General features: G+C 44.6%; 1 protein-coding gene and 1 pseudogene across 1 annotated transcript in view; both read right to left on the bottom strand.

The window, feature by feature from the left end:
* Positions 1 to 12,663, bottom strand: part of NRF1 (nuclear respiratory factor 1) — an 85,769-nt gene that overhangs the window by 8,621 nt on the left and 64,485 nt on the right. The window lies entirely within an intron of this gene.
* LOC102497184 (NADH dehydrogenase [ubiquinone] iron-sulfur protein 5 pseudogene) lies at positions 2,405 to 2,714 on the bottom strand (annotated as a pseudogene).

Genomic DNA, 12,663 nt, shown 5'->3' with positions numbered 1-12,663 from the left:
TCTTTCCCTGTCGCTCCACAGTATCTGCACTGGCCTCCAGGGCAGCCACGGGTCTATTCACCATTGATGTTTGCTTGTCTTGTCTCCAAGGAGACTATGAATTCCTTAAAGGAAGGGCTGGGTCTCCATTTTAGAGTCCCCAACAGTCAACTGTGCTCAATAAATACTCCCTACCCTCAGGAATAAAGTCTTCCTTTTAAGATTTAATAGATAGCCCTTCTAGAAACTGGGTAGTTTAGGTGGGTGAATCCTAGAATGAGAAGACTGTTTTAGAACAGGAGTGCCTAGCCCAGAAAAAAGCAATGTAAAAAGATACTACATTCAGGACTCATCCAAAGAGAACTATTTTAAAAAGATTCCATCTTCTTGGGACTAGTCATTGGCGTAATAGCTATGTGCTGGACTCCCATGTAGACAACTGCGGTTCGAGTCCTGGACCCGGTGGCTTAAACTCACACAGGGCACGTGTGCATATGTGTCCAAGATCCTGAGAGGAATATGGAGAAGGGATCGTGGCATGGCCGTTCCCTTGGGGGGTGATTTCTCACTTTCTGTCTCTGATGAGCGCATGCGCCCTATAGCAAAACCTCTCCAAAAAAAAAAAAAAAAGAAAGAAAGAAAGAAAGAAAGAAAGAAAGGTTCTGTCTTCTGACTTCACATCAGCCAGGGAAGGAACAAATCTGGACTCTGCACCTGGTTTATGAAATAACTCCCCACAATGCTGTCTTGGGGTGTGTGCTGGCGACAGTGACTACACAGCTTAGAAACTTTTCAGGGGAGAAGTTCCATGTACAAGTGTCATTTCATAATCTCAAATACCTGGAACTCCACACTCCACTACGTTCTACATGCAATTTCAGTCTATCTTCACCTTAAATACACGCATCACAATCACACTGTGTGGAGAAGAAGACCTCCTCTCTCTCTCTCTCTCTCTCACACACATACACACACACACACACACACACACACACACTGAGGCATTCTGACATGGGATTAGATTAAATCGCCTCAGTGTCTCTGACCTAGCAGCCTTTATGTCCACGGTGAGGGGAGGAGAGGGGAGGGGAGGGGAGGGCACGGAAGCTTCGAAACCCAGCATGCACTAAGTCGGCCGGCTGCCCTTGGAAGAGAGATGATTAAATGCTGAGGCACAGTAATCAGGCCGGGATTGTCCCTGCATCTGCTCAGCCTACCCCTGATTAGCCCTAATCTAGAGGCACATGTTAATCCAAGCTTGTATTCTGGGTCATTTCGATTGATTAAGCAACAGGAAGCCTTTCACGTTCTACTTTGAGGGCCTGGCATTCTCCTCTTTCTTTTTCAGAGAGATTACACAGTCCTAGTGATAAGACTCCCTTGGCATTTGGATAGCAATTTTCAAGGCCCTCCACACCTACTCCGAATCATGGACCTCTACTAAGACCCTGGAGTAATATGCAGGGCAGGTGTTCTTCCCTTTCACAACTGGGAGGCCAGCTCCTTTGGGGCTCAATATAAAGGCACCTATTTATAATGTCTTGAAGTCTTTAGTACCCCAGCATTTCAAAGCTATAAGAAACTTTAGAGTTCACTCAGTTTAATATACCCAATCTCTTTTTCTTTTAGACTCAAAAGTGAAGATAAAAGGCTTATTATTTAAAAAAAAATAAAAAAAGGGAGACAGAGAGAGACTGAATGACCTCCCCCCCCAACCCCCCGAATGACAGAGCCTATGGTAAAGCCAGGTACCTGGGCTTTTGGTCTGGGAGTCTTTTCAGGCACCACATGCCCCTTTATACCTAATGCTAGGGCCTGTAGGGATATAGGAGTGAGGAAACTGTCTTCTTTGGGGTCATTGCTGCCTCTCCTCAGGCTTCATGGTAAGGCACAAAGAATTGGCCAAAATGGAAAGAGGACAAAGGTAACTCAGAAACTTCAGGTCCCAGCACAAGAACTTCCTTGTCAGTCAGACCTGCAATCCTTGGAGGAACTGCTGGCTCTAGGACCGCATTTCCCTGTAAAGGACAATGAGACATAACCCTCCTCTATTCTTTTCTTACAAGTTGGTATCATTCTTCAGTCCAAATGGTGAAGCAGTTCCCAGTCTTCCACCTCAATAAACAGCAACCACACCCTCCAGATGCTCAGGTCAAAGACTCTGAAGTCACTTCCTACTTCATATCTAAAATATCAGCAAATCCTGTCAATTTTCCCTTCAAATATTAACCCAGCATTCCTCACTTGTTCTGCTGCCTCCCTGGGCAGACTTATCATCTCTGGCCTGCAATACATTTTAGCTTCCTTTGAAGCAACCATTTATTTTCATACTTCAACAAAGAGGTTTTCAAGGAACAATCTTTCTAGTGGAAATTAACGACATGAAAACCAGCCTCTTGTCATCAGCAGCTGCCCTGCTCAGGGCCTAGGCTCCCTGGCCCGAGTGGTGAGGCGAAGGGGTGTACTTTCCTTCCTTTATTAGCTTTTCCTGCTGCATCCTGATGGCATTCATGCATTTTATTGTTTTCTCCTGAACCATATACTATGAAATCATCATATTCTAGCTTGCACTCTTTTTCTGCCCGGATACTGCTGATTCCATGTGCACATTCTATCCACTCCTTTTCAAAAGCGTGGCATCGAGATGGGAGTTTGTGGGGCTGTTAACCACTTTGGATTGTCATCCAGTGATCTATGTTAATGCCCAGTCTTTTCTGCACATCAAGGCAAGGCATGACTGCCCGCTGCACTGCCCTGGTCTTCCAGCTGGCCCCAAAGGGAGCTGTTAAAATGTTCATACAGAGCCAGCAGGTGGTGTGAGGTTAAGGATCTCACATAGCTGGCCATGAAGTTTGCATCCCAGACATGGTGGCTTGAAAAATCACACTGGGTGCATGTGCATGCATGAGTGCCCAAAATCCCAAGAGGAGATAGAAGGAAAAGGGATTGCAGTATGGCAACCCTTCTCACTCTCCCTGCCCCTGGTTCTTCTTTCTGGTGTGTGCATACACCCTAGAGCCAAAAAAACAAAAAACAATCAAACAAACAATGTCCATACTAAGTGACAGATGTGAGGACCTGCTCTGGAAATTCAGATTCCCAGGGTGGCTAGCTCTGGTGTATTCCCCACCCAACATCTTTTCAAGTCAAATGCCATTCTAGGGGAAGGCACACGGGAGATGGACAGCCAGGGAGAAAGGGTCTGCTCTGTCCATTTGAAAGAGACCCTCCTCTACGATCCATTCATAGAGAGGCTTGCTTCTCTTAGGGCAACCACTCCTCACAAGGTGATTACATAGTTTCTTGAAAGTTTAATTCCTTTGAGGAGAGACTACATTTGAAAAATTATTTATTTAATTCCATTAATAAATTATTATTTATTTTTTCTTTTTTGGGGGGAGAGGTTTTTGCTATAGAGCATGTGCACTCCGCCAGACAGAGAGAGACAGAGAGACAGAAAGCGAGAAATCACCCTCCCGGGGGGATGGTCATGCTGTAATCCCTTCTCCTCCATTCTCCTCTCAGGATCTTGGGCATGCACACACATGTGCCGGGCGTGAGTTTTAAGCCACCAGGTCTGGGACTCGAACCGCTGTCGACTACATGGGAGTCCAGCGACATAGTCATTACGCTAACTGCTGGTCCCCCATTATAATTATAATTATTATTTTAATTTGACCAGAGACAGAGAGAAAGAGAGAAAGGGAAAAGCAAGAAAGCAGGCTGCCAGGTCCGGAACTCCAATAGCCATGTGGGAATCCAAAGCCCTTAACCATCACACCACCTGCTGGCCCAGGAGAGACTACATTTTAACAGACACTTAGTTTTTAAAAATAGATAACACAGAAAGGACTAAATGAAAAGCTACAAAATGGTATAGAATGGAAAAAAGTATACCTCTCTCCCTCCCAGGGGCAAGTTTGGTGGCTGGGCAGTTTACAGTCCAGCCAAGACAGTCTGTGCATTTGGAAATGCGTGTCGGTGTGCTTTCCCTGCTCGATAATGTGTACTATTCCGACCCTTCTGCACCTTGCTGTTTTGAGAGCTTCCCTTTTTAAATATAAAGAGAGCTGTCTCATTTTTAGAGATGGCACAGTATTCTGTGGTGTGGAGATACCTGAGGACGAGTGCTCTGACGACTTAAATCTCGGGTTTCCAATATTCTGCTATTATGCTAAATGTACATATAATTTCTCACATATGAACACACTATGTCGGCAGGCTAAATATTAGCAGTCTGGTTAAGGATATTGGTATTTTTAATTCTGATAAATATATTAATAGGAGACTCTTAACTGTTCCTTTTCAATTCCTTTTCCTTTAATTCCTTTTGAGATTCAAAATAAGCTATCTCCAGTGGTGGGATTTAAGATTTAGAGCATGGTCAGGGGGATGCACTTTTGGGTAGGGGTCATCTGTGAGCCTCTTCCATCAAATTACATGGGGGGCAGGTTAAGCTATCTGCTCAAGAACTGACCCTGTCTTCTAATAGGTGATCCTGACTATTAGGGCTCGGCCTCATGTTCTGCAAAGGCTGTAAGGTGGCCTGTCTGTAACAGTAGCACCAAGGGAGCAGTGTGGTAGACTCTGGGCGCCGATGAGAGCAACTTTAAAGGCTGGGGTCACGGCCCTGCACACGCTGTGGATTTATCATTCATGAGCGGATCTACTCTATTGCTAACCTCTCCTGGGTTAATGAGTTTCATGAGTGTTCTGCTGTGTAATGGAAGTTACACACACACACACACACACACATGCGCATGTGTGTGCATACATATAAGGAATTATTTTTCAAGATTAATTTCTTTCAATATTCTGAGACTTGATTAATAAGTCTATATACCACAGTTACCTAAGTCGTGAAATATATTATTTGGCAAAAGTCATCCCTTCCCACTAAAAAATTACTTTTGACTGCTTTTCCACTCTCAAAGCCCAAAGAACTAATAGTTGAAAAAGTTTACATATGCCTTTCCCACAAATACCCTCAATTACCCCTTTATGGCATCCTGCTTCATCCCTTCACTGTACACTAAGAACCACATGCACTTACTCAGGCAGATCCCACTGCCTAGAATTAGCCCCTGACACCTGCATTCATTCTTCCAACGTGCCACATCTTTTAAATTTTTTTTAGAGAATTATTTATTTAATTTTATTTATTAATTCATTTATTTTAACTTGACCAGAGAGAGGGAGGGAAAGCGAGAAAGCAAGCCACCAGGTCCAGGACTTGAACCGTGGTCAGCCACGTGCGAGGTAGACTCTGGGCGCCGATGAGAGCAACTTTAAAGGCTGGGGTCACGGCCCTGCACACGCTGTGGATTTATCATTCATGAGCGGATCTACTCTATTGCTAACCTCTCCTGGGTTAATGAGTTTCATGAGTGTTCTGCTGTGTAATGGAAGTTACACACACACACACACACACACATGCGCATGTGTGTGCATACATATAAGGAATTATTTTTCAAGATTAATTTCTTTCAATATTCTGAGACTTGATTAATAAGTCTATATACCACAGTTACCTAAGTCGTGAAATATATTATTTGGCAAAAGTCATCCCTTCCCACTAAAAAATTACTTTTGACTGCTTTTCCACTCTCAAAGCCCAAAGAACTAATAGTTGAAAAAGTTTACATATGCCTTTCCCACAAATACCCTCAATTACCCCTTTATGGCATCCTGCTTCATCCCTTCACTGTACACTAAGAACCACATGCACTTACTCAGGCAGATCCCACTGCCTAGAATTAGCCCCTGACACCTGCATTCATTCTTCCAACGTGCCACATCTTTTAAATTTTTTTTAGAGAATTATTTATTTAATTTTATTTATTAATTCATTTATTTTAACTTGACCAGAGAGAGGGAGGGAAAGCGAGAAAGCAAGCCACCAGGTCCAGGACTTGAACCGTGGTCAGCCACGTGCGAGTGTCCAGCGCCCTAACCACCATGCCACCTGCGGTCCCCCATCCCACATCTTTGATGGGGTTGCCTCAGACTGGAGAGTCCACCAGGCTAGCTCCCTCCTGTGGTTTTACTGCTTCCACCATTCATGCAGCACCAGATCTGTGCTGGCCTGCTTCCCAGCAGTTACTGTGCTTCTCTCGAGAAACCTGCTACTTCCACGGATGGTAGGACTGTCTGAATCCAGGGCACCCTGAACACAGTAGGTGCTCAGTAACTGAATATGCTAATGTATAATTGATCACATGCTTCATGATTTTCCCAGACTTGATGGTCCCTTCAGCCTTGCCCTCTGTAGAATAAAAAGCCTTGAAGGTTTTCTCAACTCTGCTCCAGAACAAAGTCAGATTTCTCCAGCATTCGTGTTATGCTGTAGCCAGATGCTGTCTAGTAATTCATGTGCATTGCGTATGGGGCAAAACAAGCTGTTTGACTTCCATTAAAGGCTTCCAGTCAGAAAGACCTACGCGTGGGAACCAGCAGTTGGCGTAATGGCTATGTTGCTGGACTCCCTCGTAGTCGACCGCAGTTCGCGTCCTGGACCCGGTGGCTTAAAACTCATGCCAGGCGCGTGTGCGTGCGTGCCCAAGATCCGGAGAGGAGAATGGAGGAGAGGGGATTGTGGCGTGACCATCCCCTCTGGGGGGTGATTTCTTGCTTTCTGTCTCTCTGTTTCTCTCTGTCTGGCGAGCGCACGCGCCCTACAGCAAAAACCTCTCCAAAAAAAAAAAAAAAGACCTACGCGTGAATGCTGGCTCTTCCATTTACTGGCTGGTGGGCCTGAGTTGCCTCAAATATAAAACGGTAGCTAATAATCTCAGGGGCTGTTAAACTGCTTGGGCAACACAGGCCCGGTCTGGTACAGTGCCTGGAACACAGCAGGTACACAATAAATGCCAGAGAGGGCTTTGAATAAGAGGTCTGAGGATGAGTGGCTGGGGTCACAGATGTTAGACTAAAGCTCTCAGGAAACAGAAAGGAAAGTGGAGACAGCACGGATCTCCTTTCAGCAGCGATTTGCTTCTGCTAGGAAGCACACCAGTCGCCAAAGGCCTTCAAAGATGTAAAGATTAGAGATAAAAGCCATGAAATCAGGGCAGACGGACTGGCAGGCAGCTTCCCTTCAGAAACACAGTGATGGGCAGCAATGGCACCAAAGTGCACCGTGACATGGAGGAGCTTGCTGCCAACACAGAGCCCTAAAAATAGGCAATCCAGGCTCGGCCGCTAATCAATATCAGGAATGTTAAAAATATGATCAGACACAGTATGATATGATGTCATCACTGTGATAAATTTCTAGACCCTTCCAGAAACAAACAGAAGAGGCTTAGTCAAACAGGGCACAGGGCTGCAGTCTGGTCCGAGTTACCCGGCACTATAGCTGCCCTCCCCCACCCCACGACAAGATAGAGCAGGACAGACAGCCTGAGGAAGAATGGGCCTTTCACTTGCCCTCAATCTGGGAGACCTTTGGGAATTGTTGTTTGCTGTAATTGAAACTTTCAGCCTGAAGGCCTTCTAAGCTGGTCATGGAAATATCTTTGGCTGGGAGAAAAATATTGATGATTGCAAGAGAAAAATAAAGGGCTAAACAAATAATAAACACAACAATTGGTAGAACAGAAATAACTCTTATAACCCAAAGGAAAACTTAAGGTGTAATGCTTTCTGTAGTTCATGGACATGAAGACTAACTACGTGTCAGAAAATACTGGCTTAAGGAGTATGAGGAAGATGACTACGGCTAGGAAGAATAGGAATAAATAAGTAAGCAATGTTAACTTGTACTGTATTACTAAGTAATTTCTTTCTCTCTTTTTTCAATTGAAGACTGGGTCTTGCTGCCCTGCTATTCTCCTGTCTCACCTCTACAGTTATGCACCACTAGCCTGACTATCTAGGTCTCCCATGCAGTCCCAGCCTGCGGAGCACAGCATCTTAGCAGCGTATGCCACCATGGTTGGGCCGGTGACTTCTGAAGCTTGTAAAGAGCCATGAGGGTATGTACGGTTGATAGGCAGGAGAGACGTTCTCAAAAATCCTTCATCTGTGGGCCTGGGAAAAAATTTACATCAGTAGCTGATGTCTAAGGAAAGCCGCTATTACATAAAGAAAAACAGGCATGGGATGCACCAGTACAGAAGTGGAAGGGAAAAAGGAAGCAGGTGAAGAAACCAGTCAGTAGGCAGGGGATGGACAGAGGCAGAGGTTAACAAGACAAGAACCAGGGACCAGCAGTTGGTGTAAAGGCTATGTCACTGGGCTCCCATATAGTCGAACATGGTTTGAGTCCCAGACCCGGTGGCTTAAACTCATGCTGGACATGAGTGCATGTATGTTCAAGATCCTGAGAGGAAGAGGGGAGGGGATTGCAGTATGGCTATCTCCCCGGGGGGGGGTGGGGGGTGATTTCTTGCTTTCTGTCTCTCTGTCTCTGTCTTTCTGGCGAGCGCATGCGCCCTATAGCAAAAATCTCTCCCCCCAAAACAAAAAAACCCCCACAAAAACAAAAACAAAGTCCCCCCCCCCAACAACAACAACAAAAACAAATAAGGACCAGATGAGAAGAGCGCAGATGTAGGGCAAGAAAAGGAAGGTCACAGGGTTAGTGAGTGGCATAGTGGTTAAGGCAGTGGACTCCCACATGGCTGACTGCAGTTTGAATCCCAGACTTGGTGGTTTGAAATTTCACTGGGCATCCAGGCATATGTGTGTGCATGCCCAAAATCGCAGGAGAAGGGATTACAGTGTGGCCATCTGCCTCGGGGGTGATTTCTCATTTTCTCTCTATCTCTGGCAAGCACTTCATAGCAAAAATCTCTCTTTCAAAAATTAAAAATAAAAGGAAAGGAAAGTCATGAAAATAATGTTGTCATCAAACAAAAAGGGATCCAGGTAATACAACAGTTAGAAAGATGAGGAAAGAAAAGAAAAAGCAGTTCTCTCCCAGGGGATCTGTTTCTGTTGTATTGGCTACTTCTGGGCCATTTAATCTTCCTTTTTCTTGTTTTCTAAGTTCAAGGCTTTTGGATGCATTTGGGGGATTTATGGATTAAAATGTCTTATATCTGGCAAGCACTAAATACTCTCATGAAGTCAAGAAGAGCCTCAGAGGTGCCTTGGTGTATTGGGCATGTCTCAGTACTCACGTTCTCTCCCTTTTGCTAGATAATCTCAAGACTCGCTTAGAAAATCTGCTTCCTATAATAATGTTCATAGCAATGTTTCTGGTTTTTTTTTTTTTTTTTTTTTTTTTTTTTTTTGCTACTGGGGCTGACTATATTACTTTCTTAGTAAATGTATCTCAAAACATATTTTAGAGATATCTTTTCATGATTTCCTTTTGAAATGACTAGAAATACATAGGAACACTCAGAATCTAGGGTTGTGGGCCAGCAGTGGCGTGGTGGTTAAGGAGGCTGGATCCCATAAGGCTGACTGCATAGTTCAAGTCCTACATGTGGTAGAGGTCTTGGAAAATGAGTATGTGCCCTTCCCCACCCCCCTCTCTCTGGGATAGGCAGATACCCTGTAACAATAACAGAAGGAAAATAAAAAAAGAAAAAAAAAGAAAACGAACCAGGATTTTGTGCTTTAGTATTCAGAACACCATGATTTATTATCCTGGAGATGGAGCTCCCCATGTGGGACTGGACAAGCTAACTGCAAGACCTGTTGACCTGGCCAGCAGGGCTTCCCACTGAAAACGGCAAGAGACAAAAATGTTTTGCTAAAGCTTGAGGAATATGCATGTGCTCAAATTGCACCCGAGCCAACTGCACAGAGAAGGAAGGGTGCATGGTCAATTCCCAGAAAAAAAAATCACAGGAGAAAAGGGTGGGAAGAACACCCAAGGTCTCAGGGGTCAACATGCTGGTGGGAAGCAAAGGCAATACTCCAATAAAACCACTGTATGTGAATAAAGTCGAGCTGAGATGATGGAAATCTCAGAAGAAAGTCCAAGCCATCTAAGAATTTGCAATAGTCAGGTGCAAAAATAAATATAAGGCTAGTTATCTATGGCTAGGAATGGGGATTTATTTATATTTCTGTTATTATTTTCAAGTTTTTTTATTATGGAAACTTTCAGATGGACACAAAAGGAGAGAGAGTAGTAACATCGATGTGCCCGCCGTCCAGTCCCTGCTTCTTCTATGAGAACAGGGATAGATCTAGGCAAGGAAGCTTACAAAGATGTGCTCTTGCCTTTTTAACCCCTCACTCAGCATAATCTGTAAGGCGCTCTTTAGGAAAAAAGAGAAAAACAAAAAGCTAAAACTTTCTAAGAATATACCATGGGTGAAATTAAATTTGCTTTAGGTAGTGAAAAACCTGAAGTTCACAGATCATATAATGGAAATGAACAGACAGTCACATAGAAAAGAAATCTATCCCTGGGCTGGCAGGTGGCATGGTGGTTAAAGGCACTGGACTCCCACATGGCCAACTGTGGGTGACTTCCTTTCTTACTTTCTCTCTCTGTTTCTTGCTGGTCAAATCGTAAAATAATAATAATAAATAAAGTTAAAATAATTCTTTAGGGGAAAAAAAATCTATTCCATGGGGGCCAGTGGCATGCTGGTTAGGGTAGCTGGATCCCACTGTGTAGTTCAGGACCTGGAAGCTTGACAAGATGCACAAGGTATATATGTGTGTGTGCCCAAAATCCCAAGAAGAGAAGGGAGGAGAAGAGAATGCTGCATGTCCTTCCCCTCTGGAGGGTGCTTTCTTGCTCCTCACCCCCTTCAGGATAGTATGCTCTTCCTGTGGCAAATTAGAAAGAAATAAATTTCATCTTGACTAAGTATTTATCCTGCCTTTCCTATCTGACTTGTGCTTTTAGCACAACCAAATTGTTAATGGGACAAGTTCTTCACATAATAAACCAGGGCCAACACTATGACACAGTGATGATGTGCCGTTCAAGAGAGGCCAGTCCCACATGGTGACTGTGGTAAATCCCTGGCCTAGTCAGCCTGAAACATGCCAGGCACAGGCGTGAGTGCCCGAGATCGGACAGGCTGCAGGATGGGGATCACACTGTGATCGGACCCTGCGGAGGATGCTCATTGCTCTCCCTCTTTCACTCTCAAGTGTGCACATACACTCTATTAAGAATAAGGAAACAAAATTAAAAATAAATACAAGAATCCCAATTTAGAAATGAAAAAGGAATACTAATACTAGAAATCAGATTACCAATGGTTACTAAAACTATCAGGTGACGGGTGATGGGAACCCTCCACTCACTCTCCCTTCCAGCTGCTTCCTTCTTTCTCCAAAGATGACCCCTCCTGTGGCTTCTTGGTCAGGACCCACTTGAACCTGTGCACTCTGCCAGGAGAAGCCTGGCGGTAACAAGGAACTGTTAGAACCCCTGGACAAGATGGGCTACCGGAACTCGCCATAGCTCTGCAGCTTCCCAGGCATGCCAAGCGGCACAGGGCATGCAGCATCTCAGAGGCCACCGGGGGGAAGTTGTATGCAGCCCTCGGTAAACAAGTGGCACCCTGAGAGCTAACGGTTTTTATCCACTTGTGGATAAAAACACAGCTTACAGTCGGCTCTTAGTTGAGCTGAAGGGAGAGTAGGTCATTTCCTCCCTCCCTGCCCTCTAACTGGAATTTATGATGTGGTTTTCTTACAGCAGACTTACCTTCCTAATTATGCCTTCCTTAAGCTAATATGAAAACTAATTGGTATTCCCTAAGTACCCAGCAGCTGGGTGGGGGCAGAGGAGATGGTCCAGACTTACACTGGCTTGCTTAGAGAAACTGCGAGGATTTAAAATGTGTCAAGAGTAATCTGCATGACAGATAATCTGTATGTGCCAACTAGGAGTCAGCTATATTTACATTCATAAAACCGACAAGCCACTTCTGTCCCTTAGGGCAGCTGTGAGGATCAGGAACACTATGTTTACATGATGTTAGTTCCTGAGAAAAAGACACTGTCAAAATGTGAGATGGTACTGTATTTCCTATGGCCCTTGTCCCAGGAGTCACAGCCACCCTGTAGTAGCTACTCAACAGATAAATGGAGAAAGTAAGAGGAAAGGCCCCATCCTTGGTCCCAAGAGCAGTTGAGAAGGGAAGGTGCTAGTTCAATGTCTGAACCCAGGAGCGCAGCCCACACGCCAGGTTGTCCACACACAAGCGAGTCATACACACTCCTGCCGCCTGAGTGTCTACGTGCCCTTGTGTGTCAGACGCACTGTTTTCTTTTTTAAAAAAACAATTATAATTATTTGTTCACATGAGTTCACCAGAGAAAGACAGAGAGAGAGAGTGAGAAAGCAAGCCACTGGTCCAGAACTCAAACTGTGGCTGGCCATGCAGGATGTCCAGTGCCTCAACTACCACGCCATCGCTGGCCCCCCAGACACAATGTTAATGAGAAAAGAACCTTGTAGTCCAATAGTAGGGCTGGGGAAGCTCAAGAAAGAGGAGGACAGGGGAGGGACAGCTGAAATGGACATTCCTGAATTTAAATTAAGTTCTATTCTTATTAGCTATAATTCAGTACTTTTTTTGTGAGGAGTAAGAGAGGATAAAATAAAGGACATCAGATTTTGGGGAGGAAAAAATTTAAGAAGATAAAATGTCTAGGTTACATGGCTGGAAGGAGTTCTTCCAGTAACATTCAGGCAAATTCTTTCCCCCTTCTAACGAGGCTGAAATAGAAGCTCCAAGGCTTCCTTGAGCAGCC

Source organism: Tupaia chinensis, unplaced genomic scaffold (assembly GCF_000334495.1).
Source record: "Tupaia chinensis unplaced genomic scaffold, TupChi_1.0 Scaffold000610_1, whole genome shotgun sequence".
NCBI lineage: Eukaryota > Metazoa > Chordata > Mammalia > Scandentia > Tupaiidae > Tupaia > Tupaia belangeri.
This window is presented reverse-complemented; position numbering and strand designations above follow the sequence as displayed.